Source organism: Onychomys torridus, chromosome 19, assembly GCF_903995425.1.
Source record: "Onychomys torridus chromosome 19, mOncTor1.1, whole genome shotgun sequence".
In the NCBI taxonomy this organism is placed as follows: Eukaryota; Metazoa; Chordata; class Mammalia; order Rodentia; family Cricetidae; genus Onychomys; species Onychomys torridus.
In genome coordinates, this window is record NC_050461.1 from 3,115,313 (window position 1) to 3,127,927 (window position 12,615).

Genomic DNA, 12,615 nt, shown 5'->3' on the forward strand with positions numbered 1-12,615 from the left:
GCAGTTGATTCATCTCTCAGCCCTTGTCTTGACAGGTGCTGATGGTTTCTTAGCTATCTTGGTAACTGCTGCAAGCTGTCACATATACTTCCAATTAATACATATCTGTTACAGGCCAGCAGCTCTAACAAATGCAAAATTACAACATATTTCTTCAAATTTCACTTCTCAGTTGCTGCTATGGTTTCTGGTTCAGGAAAAATACCACACGGCCCATGTTGACAGGCATATTGTCAATTATTAGCCTTACATATTCTGCTCATTGACAAGGGCTTTCCACATAATAACAGGACTCAGTCCTTCAGAGTAATGCATTTTTAAAATATAGGGATAAATCAGTAAACATTTTTCCATACTCTACATGGCTAGTTAGATAATCATAAAAGTTGATTTGGGAATGGAGTGGAGGGGGTGGGGGGTAGGTGGGGGTGGGAGCGGGAGGGGGGAGGACAGGGGAACCCATGGCTGATGTATAAAATTTAAAACACATAATAATAAAGAAAAAAATTTTACAAAAAGTTGATTCTTGAAAAATTCTTCCTATTTTATATATCATACATTCTGGCTTTTTTAAAAATATTTTTTCATTATTTCCTTTAGTTTTGAAATTGTAATACAATTCCATCATTTATCTCTTTTTTTCATCTCTCTAAACTTTTCCATGTTTCTCTTTCCTCACCCATGCTTATTGTTCCTTTATACACTATAGTAAGGAAATGGAAACACCCAAAATGTCCTACAACTTATGAATAATGAAAATGTGGCATAATTATACTATGACATACTATCCATGTTTAAAAAAATGAAGTCATGAAATTTAAAGGTAAATGACTAAAATTATAAAATATCATAATGAGAGAGTTTATCCAGAAAAACATCACATACTCTCTCTTTCTGAGGTCTAATTCCCAAATTTCAGAGGTGATTGACATCCAAAACCACAAAATTTCTTCTATTTGAAACCCTTGGCCTTTGAGGAAATTTTTCAAAATTTTCCAAATTAATAATAACTACTCATTTAAGATAGGATTAAAGAGATAGCTCATAGTCAAGAGAATATATTGTTCTTCCAAAGGATCAGAGTTTGATTCCAAACATGCATGCCAGATATCTCCCAATTGCACATAACTCCACTGCCAGAGGATCTGACAAACTTTAATGGTCTCCATGGCTATACACAGACACAGAGACAGACAGACAGACACAGACACAGATTGACACATACAAACATACATGCACATACACACACACACACACACACACACACACACACACACACACACACACACACAAAGGAATTAGGTAAAAAAAAAAAATTAAGATATATTAAGATGCTAAAGCTATCAACTACCTTGAATTCAAAATTAACTAAAGTGACTAAAGTGACTGGGGCTGAATAAGCTCAACAATAAAATTTTGTTATTTTTTAAAGATTTACAAGTAATGTCTTTAGACAGACTTTATATGTAGATCTATTTTCTATTTTTACACACAATTTTAGTATTTTTAATGAGCAGATTATTTCATAAATGTTCTTACATCATAATGAATAGTGAGTTAGTTTCTTTATGTCCAATTCAGAAATTACTGGTTAAAATCCTTAAAATTATAATGAAAAGGTCTAAGAAAAGACTTAAGCAAAGATGACAGTCTTTGTGTTGATTTTAAAAAATAATTATTTCTTTTATTAATTGTGCTGAAAAGTCACCAAAGTCTGTAATGGATTGTCTTTGCACATTTATGTCATTAGCAAATGGAGAAAGAATGATTTGATTCACTGCAAAGCAAGAGAAAGTCAGTTTGATGGACAAAGCAATATTAATTATAGTTGTCTTCCCTAGGTGTCAGAATCAGCAGATAAGCACAAATGACTCTGAAGGAGAATAGTATTTAACAAGTTCTGTCTGTTATGCTTCCTAACAATATGAGACTATGAAAGATAATGTCTAGGTGTCTGTATAGTTTGGTAATTGACAATATTTTCTTAGACAAATACATTGAAGTGGAAGAATATATTGAACATGAAACAGAAAGAAGATAGAGGAGAAAAGGTCATATGAGAAAAGTGAATCTGAGGAAATTATGAATGTAGATAATTTTAATTAAGAAGAGTGATACTATCCTTTGTTCTCCTGAAACTCTTCTATAGTTTGTGTAATAAAGTGAACTTTACTCAAGTGGTGGACAGCTTAGAGTCCTGTGTGCATATGTCTTATTTCTTCTTTTATCAATATTTTAAGGCAATAACATATGACAATCCCCATATGTAATACTGTGTGCCAAATGGCTTTAGAACCTATAGAACAGCTCTATTCATTCATCAAGTGGCATATGTTCACTTCCATCCAATGCATTTTGGAAGAGTAGATCAGTGGTATAATTTGAAAGTCAAACTTCAATGTTGAAATTTTTAAGAGGTATTGAGAAATAAGACTGAGTATTAACTTTATATATATATATTTCCTTTGTATTTTGAGACCATAACATTCTTATTTCCATGATTCCTTTCCACATCATGACCCTAAGCATGATCTAAACACACACACACACACACACACACACACACACACACAACAAAAAAAAAAAAAAAAAAAAAAACGGCAATAGGTGTGCTAACTTGGGCTAGGGAAAGCTCAATATTGTCAGCTTTTAAGCATTGTTGGATGATCAGTGTCCTGATTTCCTCAAGGAGTGAATTCATTCATGAGAAAATGAATACATGGACTGATGAATCATTGGGAAAGTGGGTTACTTACAAAAGTTATTCTATCCCTAGATTTCTGTTTATTGTCCTTTAATGTCTTTAAACATTTTTATCATGACCTAAGGAGGTTTCTCTAAAGAAAAAATCCTTCAACTATGAGCTTCACAGCATTGTGAACTGTAATATATTCAAAATAATCAAGTCTAACATTTAAGCATGATAAAATTAATAATAATAAAATAAAACAAAAAGATAAAAAATCTATGTTGTACTACAGAGAGAAAATATTGAATATGTTTATAAACAATAATGGAGTATATTGACTGGGCTGTGGGAAAATTTACCATTGGCCACATCTTCAAAGAATGATATTCCATTTCTTGTCCATTTGTGGACTACCAATATATCCTCAGTATGGAATGGTGCCTTAAAAACATGGCCCCAGCTGTGTCTAAATTTTGACTTGATTATTTATAGGTGAACACAGTTTATGTGATTTCATGAGATCAGTAGCCATGTTCAAAAGACAACATTGTAGATGTATCCATCTTGTTAAATAAAAAACACAAAGCCAACTGCAGAGTTAAAAGCCAAGAGGTCAGAGCAATAGCTGAGAGCTGAAAACCTTACCCTTCACTGCTGCTCTGTCTTTCCTCTCTGCAAGAGAGCTACTTCTGTGTGTTTTTTCTTTTTTATAGACTTTCTGTTCTGCTTTCTCATTGGTTGTAAACCCAGCCACATGACCTCCTCATCACTGCCTGTCTGTACAGACCTCCAGGTCTTCTATGGTTGGCATTGAGATTAAAGTGTCGCCATGCTGGCTGTATCCTTGAACACACAGAGATCCAACTAGCTCTGCCTCCCAAGTGCTGGGATTAAAGGTGTGCACCAACACTGTCCAGCTTCTGCTATGGCTTGCTCTGACCCCAAGGCAACTTTATTAACATACAAATAAAATCAAATTTCAATACAAATAAGGTATCACTATACAACATGTTACAGCCCTTTTTAAATCATCTTTCTGATGGTTGGGGTTTTTTTGTTTGTTTTTTGGGTTTTTGGGGTTTTTGTTTGTTTGTTTGTTTGTTTGTTTTGCCTTCCAAGGTGTTCCCTGAGCCTTACAGATTTGGGATGTAGAAACAGACACTCCTTTAGGGATGAACACTCACTCTTTTCTCTGACCTGTAATCAATTAGGCACCTATGAATTAACTAAGCCCACTACAGATAAATGATTCTCTCATCTCCCTCACCCCAAATTTGATTAAAAAAATTCTTTAAATGTATTGGAATTTAAATCAATGTGAATAATAGGTACTTGATGGTAAGTAAAGAAAACTGAAAATCTTTCTTTTAAAAATTAGGATCTAAACCAGGCAGTGGTGGCACAATCCTTTAATCCCAGCAGTCAGGCAGAAACAGGTGATTTCCAAGTTGAGGCAATCCTGGTCAGCAGAGCAAGTCCTAGGACAGCCAGGGATACATGAGACATTGTGCCTCAAAAAAAAAAAAAAAAAAACCACACACACACACACACACACACACACACAAAAAAAAAAAAAAAAAAAAAAAAAAAAAAAAAAACACTCAGATCTATAGCATAGTAGCTCATAATTGTAATTGACTGTACTTTTCACCTACATGTCATACACTTGTTTCTATGGATTTTTCATTGTTATTTCCTCCTTTAAAAATTCTTGCTTAGGTATTTTGAAATATGTAAATTCATGTTTAAAATAATTGATTGATTAATTAATTCAAACATGCACACCATATCTAAGATCAGGAGACGGGAAGATACAGTACAAGGATCAGAGGAACCAGCAAGGAAAGACTTAAAACCTCCCTTCCCCACATGCCAGAACCTTATAGAAAATTAGTGCTGCAGATAACTGCAAATACTCCTTTCTCATGGAGAAAAGAGTGAGCCTGCTAGAATCTCAACAGTCCAAGAACTTCACTTTCAATTCAGAACATATGTGCCAATAATTAGCTATGAGTATTTGCTTTTCATAATTCTATTATTTCATCTCTATTTTGGCATGTACATCACATAATGGATTTTCTTGTTTGCATGTTGATAGGTTTTAGGAATGGTGTGTGTGTTTTTCTACTCAGTGTAATATAATGCATTCATTATTGCACATTTCACTCCATTTAATATATGTGTTCCTATGGATGTTCCTCTTTATCATATTGTCATTTCCTGTTCCTCTTTATCCTGTTGTCATTTCCCTTTAAAATCCTGATTAAGTAGTTTTGTGAAAAATTTAAAATCAGAAAAATGAGTGTTTAAAAATCAATTTTTTATGTAAGGAATTTCACATGTAATTTTTCCCCAGTCCATCTAGATCACTTTCATTCCTCACAGCTGAATATTCTCTTTGAGATAGTCCTAAACAAAAAAGCTGGTGATAAGTTCAAACTTGTAGAACAAATTTTATGATTTGGGGAGATGCCTATATCACCCTAGTAAAGCATTGTACTGTCAAGTAACTGTGCTTACAGAATGCCATCCTTCTGCAAAGCTCACATTTTGCTCACAACATTAAAGACTTTTGCTGTCACATCTCATTCAAACTCTCTTGGGGCAGGTCCATCAGAGAAGCAGCAGAAATGTCAGCAGAAACTTTATCCAGGAGGACTTTGAAAGATGCAGCTGAAGTACTGAAAAACAACAACTACCAGCCCAGACTATTAACCAAAAATAGCTCTCTGTCATAGTAAATGGAGAAATAGAAAACTTCCAAGATAAAAATAGGCTAATGGAATTTGTGACACCTGGGCACTTCTACCTAGGATAGTTGGAGGGATGCTGTGGGATGTCTTTTTGTACACTGTGAATATGTGATGCTCTGAATGGTTAATAAAGAAAGCTGTATTGGCCTATGGCAAGGCAGCCTACAGGCAGGCAGGAAATACAAGCAGATAGACAGGAAGAAGAAAGGCAGAAGCAGAGGAGATACCATCCCACCATCCCGAGAACAACATGTAATGGCAGACAGGTAAAGCCAATGAACATGTGGTGACATATATGTTAATAGAAATTGGCTGAGTTTAGTTATAAGAGCTAGCTAGCAAGAAGTTTAAACCATTGGCCATGGCCATACAGTTCATAATAATAGCCTCTGTGTGTTTATTTGGGTCTGAGCAGCTGTGGGACTGGGCAGGAGACAGGAAAACTTTCAGCTACAAAGGGAGCCTTACTTAAGCCAAAAACGTCTATCCAGGAGGTTACAAAAAAGAAGAACCCATGCTGGAATAATAACTACATAAGTAAGGAAAAAGAGAAAAGTACAAATACCACAAAACTGATAAAACCCAGTAAACATATTCAGTAATAATTCTAAGTGATCATAGTATCAGTTTATCAATCAAAAGATAACAGGCTTGTAAATGGGATAAAAATTAGGAACCATCTATTTGTTGCCTTGAAGAAATACACCTTTATAAAACACAACAACTAAACTCAGGTTAAAGAATCAAAAATACATTTCAAGCAAATCATCCCAGGAAACAAACATGTGGGTTTGTTCTGACATCTGACAAAACAGACTTACAACAAAATTAATGGAAGAGCACAAAGAAGGTGACTTTATCTCATTAAGTGAACAATCTATAAGCAGGTCTCAAGGTGTATGTAGAAAGGGATGAGGAGTGTTACATATATGTGATATGAGAAAAGTGGGAGGCTATCTTGTTCACCAGGGTAGGCAAGGATGTGATTAGAAGATAAAAGGGAGGTGAAGAGAGAAAAGATATTAATTCAGATCAAGGATACATAAGAAAACTTATATTCATGGCAATCAATATCATGAATCAAATTTAAAAACTGAGAACCAAGTCTGGTGAAATTCAGCAGTGTTACTAATATACTTTTCCAGGTTTCTGTGGGGATACTTTCTATACTCTCCTTTATTTATTATTATTTGATTTTGTAATACAAATTATCAATATCTAGGAATTAATTTTGCCACCCAGGATGGCCTTAAAATCATCCTAACACTATTTTCATAGCCCCCAGAGTTTTGGGGCTACAGGCAAGTCACACTGCATAGCTTGTAATCTTGTTTCTTTAATCATGACACTTCACTTTCTAATATCAGCCTCAAAAAGTAATATTGATTTATACTCTGTGCAAACTAAAGTAGAATAATACCAGAAATATTCTTCGTGTATTATTTGCTTCTTTAGAGATTGATGCTTTTCCATTATTAAGAATGAACTATTTGTCACATGTCTGTAAAATCCCCTCCTATTTCACATTACTCTCTATTCTCTAACTTTGAAATCAGCTTTGCTCAACCCCTTATCTCTTTTCTGTCTTAGAAGTGTCATCTTCTCAAAAAAGCCTAGGTAGATTATCTCAACACAATTCAAAACTATCAATTTCCACAAACAGTTCAAAACCCATTTAGGTTATTCTGTTTTCAATAGAACAACATCAATCTGGTATAGTATATAATTTAATTATTTACCACTTTTATGGTTAATGTTCAGTACTAGAATGTAAGTTCTGTACACTGAGATGTTTTTCTCTTTTCTTTTCAATATCACTTAAAATTATACTTAGTAAAATGTTAAAGTTAATTTTTTAAATGTTTAAAAATTTTAAAGTTAATTTTTTATAGGTAATTTTTTGAGTTTTTAGATCATCCATTCAACTTTTGTAATCCATGGAAGATTAGGGGAGAGAATCAATTTGTCAAATATAATTTAAAAGAATATGGAAAATTTAGTATTGTGGTTGCTGCTGTGATGTTTCTGCATTTAATACTTTAACTTTACCACACTCAAATTAATAATTTTAAGTATTTGATTGTCTACTATGATGCAATACTAGGTCATAATGTTGCATCAATTATTTGCTTCATTGGTTACAAATAATTAATCCTATGATGGTATATTTGGTCATTGGATATAGGTTATTGTCATATTCTAGGAATAAGTAACAAAATGCTACTGGTATATATCTTATTGATGCATTTTGTATTAGGGATCTAATAATAGCTATAAAATAAGAATTTCATGTCCTTTTGTTTTATAAATTTTGATTATAACTTACAGAAATCAATACAAATTAAAATAGACAATTTATATACTTACCTGGCAGGGGAGATACCATGATCACAAAGGTGGTTTTCCCAGGGCAAGGCTTATCCATTGCACTCTGGATGTGCTGACCCCTGTGATTTCCCCAAATGCGGGAAACTCAACTGCATAATTTGTGGTAGTGGGGGACTGCATTCGTGCTCTCCCCTGACATAAAAAAAAAAAAAGAAAATAGACAATTTATGATAGGAGAAAATGTTTTGCATCTTCTTAGACCACCCTAAATTCTAGTTTGAAAAATTACTCTTCATTTTCAATAAAATCAATCACCTTATTATTAAAGCTACCATGAAACTTATTTCTTTGTACTCAATAATCATTTTATTATGCTCATTTTAATGATAATGTATTGCCAGTTATTTCTTGGCAAATATGTAAGTTTATGTATCCTTTACATAATGCTGTATTTTATCACAATAAAATTTAATAAATACACTTTTAAAAGCAAAGGAACACAATATAAAGTCTAGTTCTATTGAACGAGTTTTTCTATCTTAAATAACGACTAGCATCATTTATCTCATGTGTTATCCTTTTCAAACAATGCAAAGTTGATTTTTTTTAAGTGGGCAGTTTTATAAAGTGCAAGTGCTAGATCTAATTAAATAGTTGAAGGAAGACTTTTGTCCTGACTGTTACAAGGACAGAATCACAAATGAGACCAGTGTTGCCCTAAGCTTTAGTGTTTGTTTGGCTGTTGCAGAGAAGCTTGGGAAATCTTTCCCTGGGTAAGAAATCTTTAGAAATCCCTGTACTTTTGGAGATTTTACAGCTTGGGCAAGTCAGGATTTTGAAGGAAGTAACAACACTTTAAATTCTTTAAACTTGTAAGAACTTAAACTTTTCAAATTATTAAATCACTAAATTTTTCCAATAGTTAACTTTAATAGCTTACTTGGAAACATTGGCAATCAAAGAGAAAACCTAAAGTGTTTTTAAATATTTTTATTTTCTCAGATGATCAGAATCATTACCATCTATGTCTGTGTATCTTTGAATGTATGTGCAAGTATATGCATATTAATCATGTATGTATTAGAAAAGTGTACAGGAAGCAAAAATTTGGCTCAATGTGTAAAAGAATATTAGGATACAAAATTCATAGGTATAAAGAGGGTGGTTAATCTGGGAGCAGTTGAGAGAGGAAATAAATATTCAAAACACAAAGTATGAAATTCTGAAAATTTAATAAATATATTTAAACATGTATTTCTTTTATCTTGTGTAGTTAGAGTTTTCCTGCCTGGCCCAGTCAGGACAAATCTCTCTTACCCGCCAGTCCCACAGTCGCTCAGACCCAACCAAGCAAGCACACAAAAACTTATATTGCTTACAAACTGTGTGGCCGTGGCAGGCTGCTTGTTATCTACCTTTTCTATCTTAAATATAACCCATTTCTGTTAGTCTATACTTTGCCACATGGCTTGTGGCTTACCGGTGTCTTTACATGTTGCTTTTCATGGCGGCGGCTGGCGGTGTCTCTCCCCAGCCTTCTACTTCCCAGAATTCTCTTCTCTCTTGTCCCGCCTATACTTCCTTGCCTGGCCACTGGCCAATCAGAAGTTTATTTACACAGAGCGATATCCACAGCAATCTTGATATTATAACACAATTATATGTTTTCCTTCCCTTTCTCCATTCAAAACCCTTCCATAAATCCTTTCTTCTCTCTTTCTGAGTGGTCCTTTTTCCCATTCATTGTTTTTACAATCACATAATGATATAATAAATATTTAATATAATACATATATTATGTTTTTGTTCCTACATACATATTTAAAACTTGTTCAGTCTTTGTAATGTTACTTTCATGTGCATTTACAGGCCTGACTAATAAGTTGATATCCAAATTCATGTGCTTTTCCCTGGGAAAGGCTAATTCTCCAGCTCTCAGCATTTATAATTCCCTATTCCTTCTGTTATAACTGAGGCAGCCTGATGCTCCCTTGTCCATATTAGAATGTTTGTTTCTTTTGCCCTTGTTCAACCATGTTTAGACATTAATGATGGTGAGATACTATGGATATGGGTTCTGACATTTCTGGGAGCCATAAATTCATAGCCTTGTCCCTGTTCTTATTGTTTATACACTCTATCTGCCTCTATGTCCACAATGATCTCTGAGCTTTAGGAAACAAAGAAAACTGTATTGAAAGGATTAATTTCAAAATAAAATGTTCAGTAAATCTCATTGTCATAATCTGAATGAAAGAGAGACTTAGGAAAATATTTTCAAATTCAAAAGGGAGATACTGAGGCCAGAGACATGGTTCAGAAATCAAGAGTTTCTTCCTCCAGATCAGAGTTCAAGACCCAGAAAATATATTGGGCATCTAAAATCTACCTGATGCCAAGTTTTATCAGGCAAGACCTCCTGAAACATGACAGGTGATATCTATCAACAAACGTTACTGTTGGTCTTTACAGGAATTGGTCATTATCACAAAATTTTCACAGGGACCTCTAAAGATGCTTTCACCCACAACAAGCAGAAAGCAGTTTAGAAAAAAAATTATGCCCACATTCCTAAGAGTTGTTCATCATTTTTGGTTATTTGATGGGTTATGGATGTTTGGTATCATTTAGGGGAATATATCAAATTAATTCAAATTTAAAGTTATTTTTGTTACACTGTATATATGTTTCTACTCTTGTTTAAAAGATTTTGTATACTGATAAAAATTTAAGGTTATTTTTGTTACATATATATATATATATATATATATATTGTTTAAGGTATTGTACCTTATTTAAAAATGATAGGTAAAATTCTAGTTTTTGAAAGTTGTTATTAAAATTATATAGGATAATCAGGAAATATAGGATAGTGGTTAGTCATTTATAACAATCAAGTTTATAGATCTGTTAGATATGCTTTTCAGATTATATAGAGATATATTTTAGATACTTAGATAGTCTTCAAACCTTTCAAAGACCCACAGAATATGGCATTTAAAATGGTTTGTTAACTGAGGGCTTTTCAGGACAATGAAAGACATTTGCTCCTGGAAGTACCAATTTACTTCAGAGATGATGGGCAATGAAGAAACTCCTTATGGAATTTGGGCATCTGGGCAAAGAAACTGTTCTTGCCTTACTGCTGACAATGTGCTGTGAAGACTGTACATGAAGGGCATACAGGAAAAAAAATGTTGAATTTTGCCAAACCAAGGCAGGACAGTCCTTCAAAATTCCTGCTTCACAGAAGATTCTGTCAGACATTCTGCAGGACACAGAGGAAAGTGACTGATGAACTTTGCAAATACAAGGCAGGACAATCTTTCAAATTCCCTGCTTCACTGAGAAGTCTGCCAGATACTATAGGCCTGTAGGCTGAATATAGATCCCAAACATTAGAGGATCTTTGGGTGACTGTTCAAGCAGCCAGATGTCTCTGTTGTTAGATAATATTACATCCTTCTGGGTCTTTGGTTGAGTTGAAGATTACAGAGTTATAATCATAGTTTTCCTTAGTTATGATAGAAATTAAGTTAATTGTAAAACTTTGGGTTCACTAAGATAGGATAGATAATGTGCTGGGAGCCATTCCTGGTGGTAGATGGGTCCTGCAGAGGGTGTAAGAAGTTGGAGGGAGAAGGGAGTGAGCCCAGCCATGGTGGTCAGGAGAATCTTGCAGCCTGACTGACTAGCAGCCAGAGTGTTTCTTTATTTATACAGAATTTAGTTATCAGGGATACATTGATGATGTTCCAAAACATAGATCATATCATTTTTGATTTTGGACATGTGTTTCATTTCTTTTTGCTCATTTTTTAGTCATCATTAATAAACTATGACAGAACAGAGTTATCACTTCCAATCATTTCCCCTCAAGTTTGACATCATTAATAAACAGAGTTATCATTCTTACTCATAAACCCTATAACCCAATTTTTGAGAATCTAGAGGTATATGACAGCCTGTGCCCAGGCTGGTTGTTTTGGTTGCTTCAAGGTCACTATACCAAAACAAAATCTTCAACCACCTTGGGCATTTTGTCATGTCTCAAGTAGTGTATTATTAACTCTTAGTGGTCAGAGTACCCAGGAAAAATTCTCAGCCTAAAGCTGCTGCAGTTATTTTTCAAATTCTGGGATAATACAATCAGTGTTCACATTTATATCTTTATAGAATGTGTTTATATGTCTAATCCTTTTTTTGTTGTTCCTTTGTCATATGACATTATAGTGGTTCTAACTTCTAAGAGAAGGAGGTCCTAACATCTCATATTTTCATCATCTTTCCATACCATACTTTGCTCATCAATGTGTCTCTTTGTAGGGCAGAGTTGTATGCCACATAATTGTCTGAGTGTACAGATGGGAAGAGGCTTATATTCTGAACTGTGGCCAACTCTTCTAGCCCACTGAATCTTGTTGACCTTTTAAATTTTATTTTGTTTTGAATATCTTGTTCCTGTGTAAGTACAGGGTCAGATGTTTCAAGAATGTCCCATAGCCTCATGAAGAGACCTCTGACTTCTTTATGTGTCACAACCTCCAAGGCATAAGGAAAACCTTCAAGTAGATAAGGATATCTCCCTCAAAGTGTGTGTCGGGAAATAGCATGTTCAGGACTGTCCTGGGTAATCTTAGAAGCAGCATTCCTGGGAGAAGACATAAATGATTCATAAGGAATTTTCCATCAACCCAATATCCTCAAATTGTACAAATATTAAAAGTGCCCCAAGTATGAAGGAGGTAGAGATGAAAACCAAAAGTGGCATGGAAGCCACCATGTGTCTCAGCTTTGCTAGATCTTTGTCAAGCATCTGTGCTGGCTTTGTGACTTCTGCCATTC

The 12,615-nt window shown here is 34.2% G+C and overlaps 1 non-coding gene across 1 annotated transcript; it reads left to right on the forward strand.

The window, feature by feature from the left end:
• Positions 1 to 7,801: 7,801 nt before the first annotated feature.
• Positions 7,802 to 7,965, forward strand: LOC118570724. Its single transcript, XR_004943222.1, has one exon. It is a non-coding gene; the product is annotated as a U1 spliceosomal RNA (small nuclear RNA).
• Positions 7,966 to 12,615: the final 4,650 nt, after the last annotated feature.